Source organism: Neolamprologus brichardi, chromosome 20 (assembly GCF_056152115.1).
Source record: "Neolamprologus brichardi isolate AB-2024 chromosome 20, ASM5615211v1, whole genome shotgun sequence".
NCBI lineage: Eukaryota > Metazoa > Chordata > Actinopteri > Cichliformes > Cichlidae > Neolamprologus > Neolamprologus brichardi.
The window spans coordinates 15,073,841-15,086,950 of record NC_142123.1 but is presented as its reverse complement, the minus strand read 5'-3'; positions in this window follow the sequence as shown (position 1 = coordinate 15,086,950).

Genomic DNA, 13,110 nt, shown 5'->3' with positions numbered 1-13,110 from the left:
CCCCTCTTCTGTGGAACCAGCTTCCAGCCTTTTAAGATTAGGCTTCAAACTTTCCTTTTTGCTAAAGCATATAGTTAGGGCTGGACCAGGTGACCCTGAATCCTCCCTTAGTTATGCTGCAATAGATGTAGGCTGCCGGGGGATTCCCATGATGCATTGAGTTTTTCCTTTCCAGTCACCTTTCTCACTCACTATGTATTAACAGACCTCTCTGCATTGAATCATATCTGTTATTAATCTCTGTCTCTTTTCCACAGCATGTCTTTTATCCTGTCTTCCTTCTCTCACCCCAACCGGTCGCAGCAGATGGCCGCCCCTCCCTGAGCCTGGTTCTGCTGGAGGTTTCTTCCTGTTAAAAGGGAGTTTTTCCTTCCCACTGTCGCCAAAGTGCTTGCTCATAGGGGGTCATATGATTGTTGGATTTTTCTCTGTATCTATGAAGCGCCTTGAGGCGACTTTTGTTGTGATTTGGCGCTATATAAATAAAATTGAATTGAATTGAATTAAATATTTTATGGTGCACGTTGTGGATCCATAGTAAAATTACGCTTCCCTTTGATGACAAAAATGTTGAACATACCAAGGGACACTGCTTATATACGCACACCTGCTGAAAAGCAACATATTTGGATATTTATTTGTGTGTTATGTTTCACTTATCATATATTTTCTTCAATCTCCAAATCCGTTATAGATGTTTGGCGTCTAGGATGTGCATGTCTAAAGGACATCTTAGGAGGACACAAACTCTGGGGCACATTGCTGGCTGACCTAATTACACTATCTGTTCATGTGGAGACAACAGTGTGTTTACATTTTTGAGGATGTGGATAGCTTTCCGTTTTGCACGTGTTAGCAGCAACCAAGATAAAATGGTCTGTGTTCCCAAGTTCTGGGACTGCAGAAACTGACAAGATGCAGTATTCTGGTGGCATGCACATTTAGTTTACATTGTTTTATCAATAATTTATGTAAGTTGCTGGGGGTGGACCTGGTTTAAAGGTACAGCAAGTAATTTTTTTTTTTTTTTTTTTTGGGGGGGGGGGGGGGGGTTAAAAATGTTGTACTCATAAATATATGTTCATTACTGTGTAATTATATCTTCCAACAAATTGATGGATTAATGAACATAGAATTAAACTATTAAACACACACAGGATCCACTGTTTTGTGGATGCCATCCTGATGTCTATCTTGAATGGATATCCCTGTTCTGCCTAATCATGTTTCATGTATCTTGCTAGAGGCTGGCCACATACAAAGTATGCCTTTAAATTACTTGATTACAAACAGCTATTTCAAATTGCATATGACCAATTAGGATTTGGACGTGGATATTTTCATCATCTTTCTCACTATATCTATCTACTCTGCTTCTTCATCTCTCTCCTCCCTCATTCCCTCCTAATCCTCTTCCTCACCTCAAATTTAATCTCCTGTACTGAAGTCAGGGCTCTAGTACACAGAAACGTTCATAAACACGCTTATTAATTCCCAATTTTGTCACAATTGCTTCTTGTCAGTAGATTAGACCCTCCCATCTCCGGACTGCTGACAACAAGCTGGCTAAACAACAACAGCAACAGCTGTTTATAAGCTAACATTATGCCAACTAATGTTAGGCTTTGGTATTCATGCAGAGAGGAAAACGGGGTGTAAGGAGTCAAGAGATGTACAAAACCAGCAGGGACAAGTTAATGGTGAACAGGAGAAAACAGATTATCTGGAAGAGTAGTTAGCACTGAGGGCCAAAGTAAAGAGCCAACAACAATAGACTTTTTTTTCACTCACATATGAAACGTGAGGAGGACAATGTGAGTCACAAACAACGTTTGAGTGTTTCAGCTGCATGCTGAGTGCAGACCCACACATTATCAGTTCATAAAGCTCAGTCAGCTGAACCACCTGATCCATTGCCTTTGGAGCTCGACGCCAGTCTCCAAGTTGGTCTCAGAGTAAGTCATTTAGCACTTCATTGTGTCACTATGTCACAATGCCTCTTTTTCAGGTGTTCGCTTGCATAAACATACATTTATAAGTGCTCTCTATAAGTCAACATCATCATCTATATATATTGCTAAAAGTGTGTTCAAGGTTCTGTATTATTCAATTTGCGTTCTAATGTCCATTGGTGTATAGGATTGTTATTTATATTTATATGCAATTTATTATTAGTAGTAGTAGTACATGTGCCGGTGTACTGGTGTCCTACAGGTTTTAAATATGGGTTAACACACCTGAATCAAATGATGAGTTCATTACCAAGGCTCTGGAGAACTTCAAGACATGTTGAGGAGGTAATTTAGCTATTGAAATCAGCTGTGTTGGATCAAGGACACATTTAAAACGTGCAGGGCACCCTTGCTTTACTGCTATGTCCTCCCTATAGAAGAGGAGAAACAAGTGAGAGTGAGTTCTACACACTGAGTGTGAGGATGGAATGAAGAGTTTGGTCAGAGCCAAAGTTTAGGCACTGCTCTCACAGCTCTGAGCTATCCACCCAAAGTGCTAATTATGCACTCATTCTGATAACATCTCCCCCTATCATTCCAAATAAACAAACTCTTGTAGAAGCTTTTTGTCAGCATTGCATTTACTGTAATTTTTCCTTAAAGTAGACAAAAGCCCACATTTTTGAAAATGACACCTGTACCTGCACATCGTTTGACAGCTCGGAAAAATGACAATTCTTCTTTTGCTTTGTCATATTTTGAGTTGCATGCAGGTGAGTGGTGGAAAAGGACATCATTGGCTGGTTGCACACTCTGTGCTTGTATTTGAAAGTCAGAAAAATGAGGGAACCATTAAGAAAGACTTAGCAAAACATAATAGAACCCAAGTGGGTCTACAGGATTATGACTCACTGGGAAAACATTCAACTGTTATGCACGATACTTTTTGTTTGTTTTTTTACCACACTCCAACAGTGTCTGCGCCATAACTGAGATATAGGTATATTGTTCCTTTAATGCCAAGAACAAAAAAGGAATAAATAAGTCAGTAAATTTCAAAATTAAAAAAAGAAAGGATCTTGGCACGAGCATCCTTTTTTCCTTCAAATTTGCTTGTTTTAGTGTTTTTTTTTTTTTTTTTTAACCAAACATGAAGGCATCATGTGGTTTTAGTTGCTTTAAAAGGAAACTTGAAATAAACAATATTTTAATGTTTATCTGTGCATTTTGGATGCAGGCACTTCGTGGTAAATGTATGGAAGGCTGCATGTGCCCATATAAACAGACCCTAATGTGTGCATCCACAGTTGAATTTAAAAGGAAGTCAATGAGCCGGTGTAATCATTGGTGCAATAAAGCCCCAGGAGCTGTGTGTTGCTGTTAAAGGCTGAACCTAAATCAAATGAGGTTAGAAAAAGAAAAGAAAACAGCCTTTAAATGAACCTTAAACCGTCAGACTCTTTGTGTGTGTTTTATTACCACACCAGACCCTTTAAATGTCCAACACTAACACTGTGCGCACTAGTACACACTCTGTTTGGGGTAATACTACATGACATTCCACTAAATGCCCCCCAGACAATCCTCCTTTCTGCAGCTTTTTGGCATTTTTATTGGTCGTGAACGAGACGAGACACCAGGGTCACCGTGGTAACCACACACTCAGCTGGATGCAGGAGCTCATCTGGCTGCATACGGACAGCAATGTCGTGCCCAGGAGGAAACTGCCCCAGATCTCAGTCGACATTTGTCAGCCTTCAGTGTCTGCGCGTCTAAGTTAGTGTACAGTGGATGTGTTTGTGGTAGGGGGAGGGGCAGGTGACTATGGTCTAGTCTATTTATGTTCATTCATGACATGAATAAAATGATAGAACGCATTAAGATTTTGGCTTTTATCATTTTTTATGATACATCATAGTTTGCTTCTGCGTGAACACGTTCATGTTCTGACAGTTTCTTTGTCAGTTTTATCTAAAGCTGTATATACTAAATTACATGTGGAATGATGATGAAGGATAACTTTCTCATTTTCTGCCCAAATGAGGTTTTCTAGCATGCAACACAGATGCTATGAAGTGTCCTCTTTTTCATCAGAATTAAAGATTCTCTCTTTTTTTCTTGTGTCGTTTCATCTTCTCAGATTTTTTTTTTTGGAGGGGGATGGGGGGGTGGATTTCTGTTTCAGTCATCATGCTTTGAACAGACCTAGTTCCTCTCAGTCTACGCATGTGCTTATGCAAGCCACCGACACTGCATTGTTACACAGCGAGAGAAAAAATGGCAAAAAACAAAGTACAGAGTTAGAAAGAGATAGAATGATGAACAGGATTATGTTCAGATGCATGGTTAGTTACAAATGATTGTCCTTGATGAATATTTGGTGAGCCAAATGATGAAATCAATTAACACCTTAGCAGCTACGCTTTCAAGTTTATATAAAAAACAAACCCAAACAGAAATGTAGTGACTCTCTGTGACTTCATTTACACATAAAGGTCAGTTTACATATCATTTAAGTATCATGTGAATACAAGAAAGGAGTGTCCTCTCTGATGCTCCTGCAGTGGCTCTGTAAAGTCTGTGTAAATGAGCACACTGTTACATGTTATACCATGTCCCTGTTGCTTTTGCTGCACCAAAAAAAGAAAATCCCCTTTTCATTTGGAATTTTTGCATCCAACTGTGTTCTAGTTGAATTTGAATATGATATGTTTTGCATATCAGGACATAAAACCTTAGAAGGTCTTAAAATAAGGTAAATCAGATGATTCCACAGAATCATCTTTTTTTTCCAAGTGCAGAGGTGGGGGTGGATGGAGAGACAGTCTTTGAATACACAGAGTGTGATGAGCCAGTTACGAGTCTGAATTTGCACCTCTTACTGACTTTTATGTGGTGTCTAGAGCTCAGCAAAGGACAAAACATCGTCTCTCTGAAATAAGGATAAAAAAATGAAGAGTGGTGGCAGTAATAAAAACCTCCAGTTGTTATCTTAGTGAGCACATGTTCTGTAAACAAAGCCTTGAGCTCTTTCAAACAGCTCAAATTACAAACGGTGAGCTTTAAGCAATATTTTATTTTGGCTCACAGTTGCAAACCTGTAAAGTAAAAACTATTTCATGGTAATATCTAAGGAGCAAAGCAAACACAGCATTCAATATATTAGAACACAGCATTTCAGGACCTTCATTAGGTTGCCAAAGGACCCTGAATAAAAGTGTATTATGTCACATATGTGAATTAGACATTAGTTAAAGGGTTGACCTCCCATTACTGGTCACATGTCATCACGCTTTGATTTCAGGCACACACAGGTGTGCCCTTTCAGGAAAATCAGCTTCAGGGCAGAGCTTCACTTTAAACAGCCCCTCGTAAAGAAATGTTTTGTGTGTGAGGCGCAAACCAGTCAGAAAAGGCTGAGATACAGGGCGAGTGGCTAGTTTCAGACAGACATGAATCAAGAGCCTGCACCAAGACCCAGTGTAAGAAAAATAAAGATAATTTTGAACCAATTGATGATAAACATTTGATTGACATTTTAGATGGTTGTGAATCAGCTTCTTATCTTAAAGTCTTCACAGTATCATATCACCCAAAAAGAGCACTTTACTCTCAGATTGCTGGATTACTTGTGGTTCCTAGAGTTTCTAAAAGTCGTAGTCCTAGGTCTCTGAGCTTTTATTCTGAGTTTTGTTTTTGGACTTCTGACTTATTCTTTTAGATTTGAGACATATGTATCTTTTAGCTCTGTATTTGCCTTGAGTTTATTAGTTCCTAGAGTCAGTCCCAGTCTCGTCTCTCTGACCTGTCTCCAGCGTCTCCTGTGGTAATCAGTCTTGTCTCTGTGTTTGTTTTGTCTCTCCGTGTCCTGTCTCTGTGGTTGTCTGGTTGCCCTGTCTTGTCTAGTTAATATATCTTAAGACCTTTTCCCTGTGTTTTTCACTTCCTGTTCCTCTTATTATCTCTCAGTGTTTGATCCTTTGGTCCCCCCAGTCAGTCATGTCTCCTTGTCTATTTATCTCCAGTGATTGTTTCAGGTTCATATGTCTTAGTCTGGGTCTCAGTCCTACTGACTTCCTGTTTTATTCTGACATTCCCTCATCCTGTGTGCATAACCTTCAGTTTTTGTTTCCCTGTCTCGTCAGATTCTGTTCAGCTGTGTTCCCAGGTGTGTTCACTCTACCATAATCTCCTCCCGTGTATATATTGTCATGGTGTATGTAATTTGTGTCAGTCTTTTTTGCCTTTGGTTTGTTCCAGCCTGGGTTTGTTCTTGTTGTCTTTGCTGTTTTGCCAGCACAAATAAACACTGTGATTTAAAATTTACTTCTGTCTGTCACGAGTCCTGCATTCTAGGTCCACCTGCTGCTGCCACACACCCCACTTCATGACACTAAAAGTAGAATGGGAGGAAGAGGCTTCAGTTTTCAGACCACTGTTCTGTGGAAAGAGCTCTGAGTTTGGATTCAGGAGACAGACACCTTTTCTACTTTTAAGATTAGACGTAAAACTTTCCTTTTTGATAAAGCACATAGGGCTGGATTAGGTGACCGCGAACCCTCGTTTAGTTATGGTGGAATAGACCGAGGCTGTTGGGGGCTTACAATGATGCACTCAGTGTTTCTCTTCACTAAGTTCTTTTCACTCAGTATATCTTTGTACACCACCCTGGATTTCATCATTAGTTATTATTAATCTCTGGCTCTCTCCCACAATGTAGCTTTGTCCTTCCTGCCTGCTCCCATTCCTAACCGGTCATAGCAGATGACTGCTCCTACCTGAGCCTGGCTCTGCTGGAGGTAGGAAGGATGTTTTCCTTCCTACTGTCACCAAGTGCTTGCTCACAGGGGGGCATCTAATTGCCTTGGTTTATTCCCTATTCATTTAGCACCATAGAGCGACTGTTGTGATTTGGAAGTATAAAACTGAGTTTAATTCAGTTGAATACTACCATCTTATAGCAAGAAGGCTCTGAGTTGTTGAAGGTTTTGTAGAATGGAAGAGGATAGCTATTTTATTGTCATTCAGAACATACACCAGATGGTGCACATTAGAATGAATTTTTGCATTTACTTGCCATTGGATTAATACAACATAAATAAATCTCCAATATCAAATATATATGTGTAAGAATATAAGAAAAATGTGTCTACATACACACATAGAGAAAAAAGAAAAAAATTGTCCTTTCACTTATACTAATAAGTGCAATTTAAATTTATCTTTCAGTCTTCATTACCTTAGGTGCTTTGCTGTAGAATCATCTGCCATGTAGTTTATAGTGCATTTCGTTGTTCCAATAAAGTTGTGCTTTGAATTTTGTATATTTTCACTGTGTGTCAAAACTGGTGGTTCAGCCCTCTAAAAAGTCTCAGCTGAGCCTTTTGTTCTATTCTCATTCAAATTAAGGGCTTTGTACATGGCAGTGTTATTCAAATGCTTACATTTATGCCAGGTCAAAAATAGCAGTGAGACACTGCATTATTTGAGCTATTCACTTCTCACCCTCAGTCAAATCAGTTTTAAGCAGGGAGAAGCAGGCTGAGAAAAGCCGGCCAAAGTTGTGCTGCAGACACTTGGTGTCAGTTACAGAGTCGGCCAGCACAGAGAAAGCGATACCCGGCCTGTGTGTGAAGATAACAAGGAGACAGAGGCACGGCACCAATCGCACATGAAAAGGATTTTGGAGGTTGAGTCGAGGTTCTTTCTCCCCGGAGTCCCCTCCACCCTCTGCCACGCACACATGTATACACACACCAGGCATCACACACTTCTTCCCTGTCTTTCACTCTCTTTCATACATACACATGTAGCTCCTGGCTGCCTCCTCCTCCTCCTCTCTGATTCTCATGAAGACAAAACAAGTCCTTGGATCCTGCGACACAATTGCTGCCGTGCTATCTTTGTACGTTTCCCTGTCTTCTCCCAAGCTGCCTATCATCCCTCTCCCGTTCTCCTCTCCCATTTATATGCTCTTTCTCAGCTTTTTATCTTTTTCGATTTCATTAAACAAGTGCATGACAGTTCCCATCTTGTTTCAGTGTCATTCTCAATAAGTTAAGAATTGAGATAAATATAGTCTTTTCTATGTGACAACTTCTTCTACCGAGCTTGATCCCCACCTCCTCTTTTCCCTCGCCCCTGTTTCTCCTGGTGGGGTTTCCTGCAGGTCTTCCAGAGATCTGCATTATCAGACAGGAAGTAGTTGTGAGTGGCTTCCTGTCCTACATACCCAAGCCAGCATAATGGTGCCAAAGCAAAAAGGAAAAGTCAGACTGTTTATGAAATATTCAGTGGATACAGCCAAGAGCTTGTTTGAGCATAACATCAATTTTTAATTGAGGGCCTCAGGAGGCATTCTTTACTATATTTTGCTGTGCCTTATTTGGGTCTTAATGGTTTTATGTGTGTATTTATACTAGTATAATTACCCCGTGTTTTCTTAACTGCACAGAACATGGTTTGAGGGATACTAAATAGGGCTGGGTATCGTCACTGATTTCTAGAATCGATTCAATTCCGATTCACAAGGTTCCGAATCGATTCGATCCACGATTCCATTTAATTCGATTCGATTCGATTCACTTCGATTTGAATCTGGGAAATTTTGACAGTCAGAAATATTATAATTCAGATCAGTACATTTACATATTTTTGTATCTATAAAAAGGAAGCTGACACACGCAAGACTTTGTCAAAGGTGTGAGCATCACAGCAGAGGCCTTTGTGTCAAAGTAGCTGAAGATAAAACACAGAAAAACATGAAGGCAATTTTCCTGGCCTGGGATTTTATATAAATATTCTGCAGTACATCAAAAACGAAAGAAAACCATTAATCAACTTATGAACATTACCTCTGAAGTTAAAGCGGTTTTATTAGAGACACAGCGTTTTGCATTTTGCATAATTTTAAAAAGTTTAAATTTGTACAGTATTGAACGGCAGAAATTAGGTTTTCTTTTCGGAAGTATGTAAAACGGGAAAAAAAAAAACGTCGGCCGACAGCGCTGTAAACAACGGTAGACTTGTGCATAACAAGCAGAGAGAGAGAGAGAGAGAGAGAGAGCTGTGCATCGCAAAACAGCAAAAGTCAGAGTGAATACATGACGATGTTTATGTGAAGCATAGTTTGGATCTTATTTTGCTGCTGGTTCGGTCAATATTGTTTGTAGAAACTAACAGCTTTAGAATCAGCGCATTAGGGGCGTAAACACAAAGCGCGGACCCGCCGACAGATCAGAATCAGCGGGCTGTCGGCTTTCAGCCCCGACTGTGAGAAAGGCCACATCTCACTGATTCTGATCCGCGGGTCGCGCTGTGTGTTTAAGTCTATGTGCAGAAAGAATCCGTGTTCCTGCTCGCATTTACTGTCTTAGCTGTTTGGTGGTTGTTGAAATTTTGTGAGGTTTCACCAGAGATTCTGGCATTTCGGGCAAAATAAATTTATATTAAAAAATCGATTCAGGATTTTAATGAATCGATTTTACGTTATCCAAGCCAGAATCGATTTTAATCGATAAATCGATTATAAAAACCCACCCCTAATACTAAATTAAATATTTCTGCATTCACCTCCAAATTTACTGAGAGTTAGTGTCATTTTAATGAAGGTGGGTAACAGTATTGTGTAAAACATGCAGATAAAAAAGTGGTCCATTCATTCCTACAGCTGTGGGCTTTTGCAGGCGTTGACCTTTTTGGGCTCAAAGAGCCTCTACAGAGGTCTTGTAAGGGGAACCAAGAACACTCACATCCAAGATTTTGGATATTTTTCAACAGTCCTTTTTTGATAAGTTCAGTTTTTTGTTTTGTTTTTTATAAAGAATGTTTGTAACTGACCAAAGGGATCCAGATGTTTCTGTGTGATAGTTATAATAGGAGCTGTTTGAACTCTCCACATGGTATGGAAAGGAGCGTCAATCCTTCTTTTATTACCTTCTTTACCGGACCATACTTTGTAAAACGAGAAGAGAAAATGCGTACTATAAATTATTACAATGATAAACAGAACTGACAAAGTGCCACATTTAATGTAAATGTTGATTATATATTGATCGTGTTGATTAAGGCATTTTCCATTTTATGTCATAACCTGTTAAAATATTTTGAATTTTCAACAACAGGCTGTTAAACTGAACATTACATGACTTCTTGCAAAAGAACATAGATTTATACAAGCTTCCTAAATCTAGATTATGAGTTATATTAGTAATTTATTTTGCATTAGTAATGAATGCTGTTTTATTGCAGTCTTTAGGATTAATTTAATTTTTTTATTATTATTATTATTATTATTATTATTATTATTATTATTATTATTATTATTATTATTATTATTATTATTAATTAATTAATTTTTTTTTTTTTTTTTTATTGGGGCGATCGTGGCTCAAGAGTTGGGAGTTTGCCTTGTAATCGGAAGGTTGCCGGTTCGAGCCCCGGCTTGGACAGTCTCGGTCGTTGTGTCCTTGGGCAAGACACTTCACCCGTTGCCTACTGGTGGTGGTCAGAGGGCCCGGTGGCGCCAGTGTCCTGCAGCCTCGCCTCTGTCAGTGCGCCCCAGGGTGGTGGTGGCTACAATGTAACTTGCCATCACCAGTGTGTGAATGTGTGTGTGAATGGGTGGATGACTGGTTGTGTAAAGCGCTATACAAATACAGGCCATTTACCATTTATAAATGAGTACACTGGTGTATACACTGGTGCTAAAGAGAACCGCAGAATCAATAAATGGTAAGATGACAGCTTTACAAAGGGCTTAAAAAAAGTGCAACAAACTTGCTTTCTAGGCTGAATGAAGATCTCCTAATTTCTGATTTGACTTTCTTTTTCAGTAGAGCCACTATATCTTGTGTCAAATGGGACGAGGATGTAATACTATAAACAAGATAATAGAGTAGAGTTCAGATAGCTGCTCTGTGTTGTGTTGGCACAAGGAATTGAAGAAGAGAACTCTGGAGGAATTAAATGTTTGCAGCATTTTCAGAAAAAACATCTACTGTAATGAAATGTATCTTCCACTCTTATCTCTATGCTAATTAAAATACTCTTACTGTGTCATGTGGATAAATGTGCACATTCTTTGGCCAGAAAATTGCAACCACTGCACATTAAGCTATCCAACCAAAGGACCACTTAAGCACTCATTCTGATAACATCTCTCCCTATTATGCCAAATAAACAAACATTGTTAGAAGCAACTATCACAGCAGGCAAAAAACATTGCATTAGATTGAGCACAACTTGCAGCTGACTGCAAGCAGCAAATCTTAGTAAATCACATTTGAGTGATTCATTTTAATGTTCCCCTCCTGAAAGGGAAACTCCTACAAATATGTATGCCATAACGCCAGCCACAAAAATACCCAACTTTCAGTCACAAACTTGACATGAAAAATTGGTCTGACATGGAAAATGTCAGACTGAAAAGAACTAAACTGATTATGCTGATTATTCACCAGAATGTGTTGTGTAAGTCAGTGCTAAACATTAACCATATGGTTGATGTTCTAACTGAAATAGTTAAGAGCACTGAGTCACAGACAGTTTGTTGCACTTCTGATTCATTCCTGACAGAGCAGTTCCAGTTGTGTCAGTGCTGGAATTTTATTTTTCTCTCAAGAGAAAACCCCTCCACAGACATGCTCAGAAGATGTCTTTGGCTCTACCTTCATATGTGAACAAATAATCTCCAGATGCAAACCCTCTCCGTGGCCTCCTTCACATTTCCACCTCAGACACTGCATCTGATCTTAATTTTCATTTCATTTGTTGAAGACTAAAACAGGCTGGATTTCTCTCACTAAACAAGAAAAAGAACTAAAACAAGGCAGATTACATAATTAGGCTACAAGCAAAATAACAATCTCACCATCTGTGAGTTGAACCTCAGATCCAGGAGGAACAATACATTTTTCATCCTGGTCACAGAAAATTGGAGCAGCTTTGGACGCCTTGAGGATATTTGAAGGTGTGTGGGAGTTTGCCCAACCAACTTACACGTGTTTTGTGGACTTGGAGAACATCAGTATGAGGTTTCTGGCCTGTTGCTATGAACCAATCGGTCTGGGTGTTTGGCTTCATCAGGTGGTGGCCTCCAGCTCTCACTGGATCTATATCTCTTATATCTCTGGGCTGGGCTGGCAACACCTTGGTTTTACTCAGGATGAGCCACTGGAAGAACCAGGCTCAGGGGAGGACAGTCATTATTCATGACTGGTTGGGGGTTGGGACAGGGAGACAGGACAAAAGGTACACTGTGGAAGAGAGCCAGAAGTCAATAATAACTAATGATTAAATGCTGAGAGGTGTGTATACACAGAGAGTGAGAAGAGGTGAGTAAAGAAAAACACTCAGTGCATCATGGGAATCCCCCAGCAGCCTAGACCTATTACAGCAAGACTAAGGGAGGATTCAAGATCACCTGATCCTGCACTAACTATAAACTTTATCCAAAAAGAAGGTTTAAGACTAATCTTAAAAGTAGTGTTTCTGTCTCCTGAACCCAAACTGAGAGCTGGTTTAGAAGAAGGGGGGGCCTGAAAGCTGAAGACTCATTTCTCCCAATGAAATGAAACTAATATGGGAGAAATATGCTCTCGTCTGCATTTCCTCTTCTTCATACTGTAATAGTTGTATTTTTGTGTAGTTGTTAGGCTTGTTGTTACGAAAAGGTTAAGAGGAACTGCATTTTTCAGTTGTCTAAACATGCTTATATTATATATGTGCTCTATGCCCATAAATGTATACATTGCATATGTTTATCCTTTAAGTCCATCTCTCTGCATTTCATATGCCTTGGTTCAGTGATTTTTGCGTTGAGATCTGAGTGCTACCACAATGCTGATCACATACAGCTCATTGCTGACACATATGGAAGACTGATGCCACAGTATACTGTTGATTCTTGGTATTTGATCATTTGGATAACCTCCATCATTCAGTTCTTGCAAAAGCAGATTTACACCTGCCCCACTGGCAAGTGGCTCAATACAACAAAAACATGAACAAGCCTTTTTGGGCTTGTTCACATTTGTCAACCATAAAGAGACAGAAAAACACAGTGCACTGATACCAAGACAGAATGACATATCTGTGTGTTAATCATAGTGAATGACAGTTAAAAATGGGAAGTAAAAGAGCAAACACAGGGAGAAAA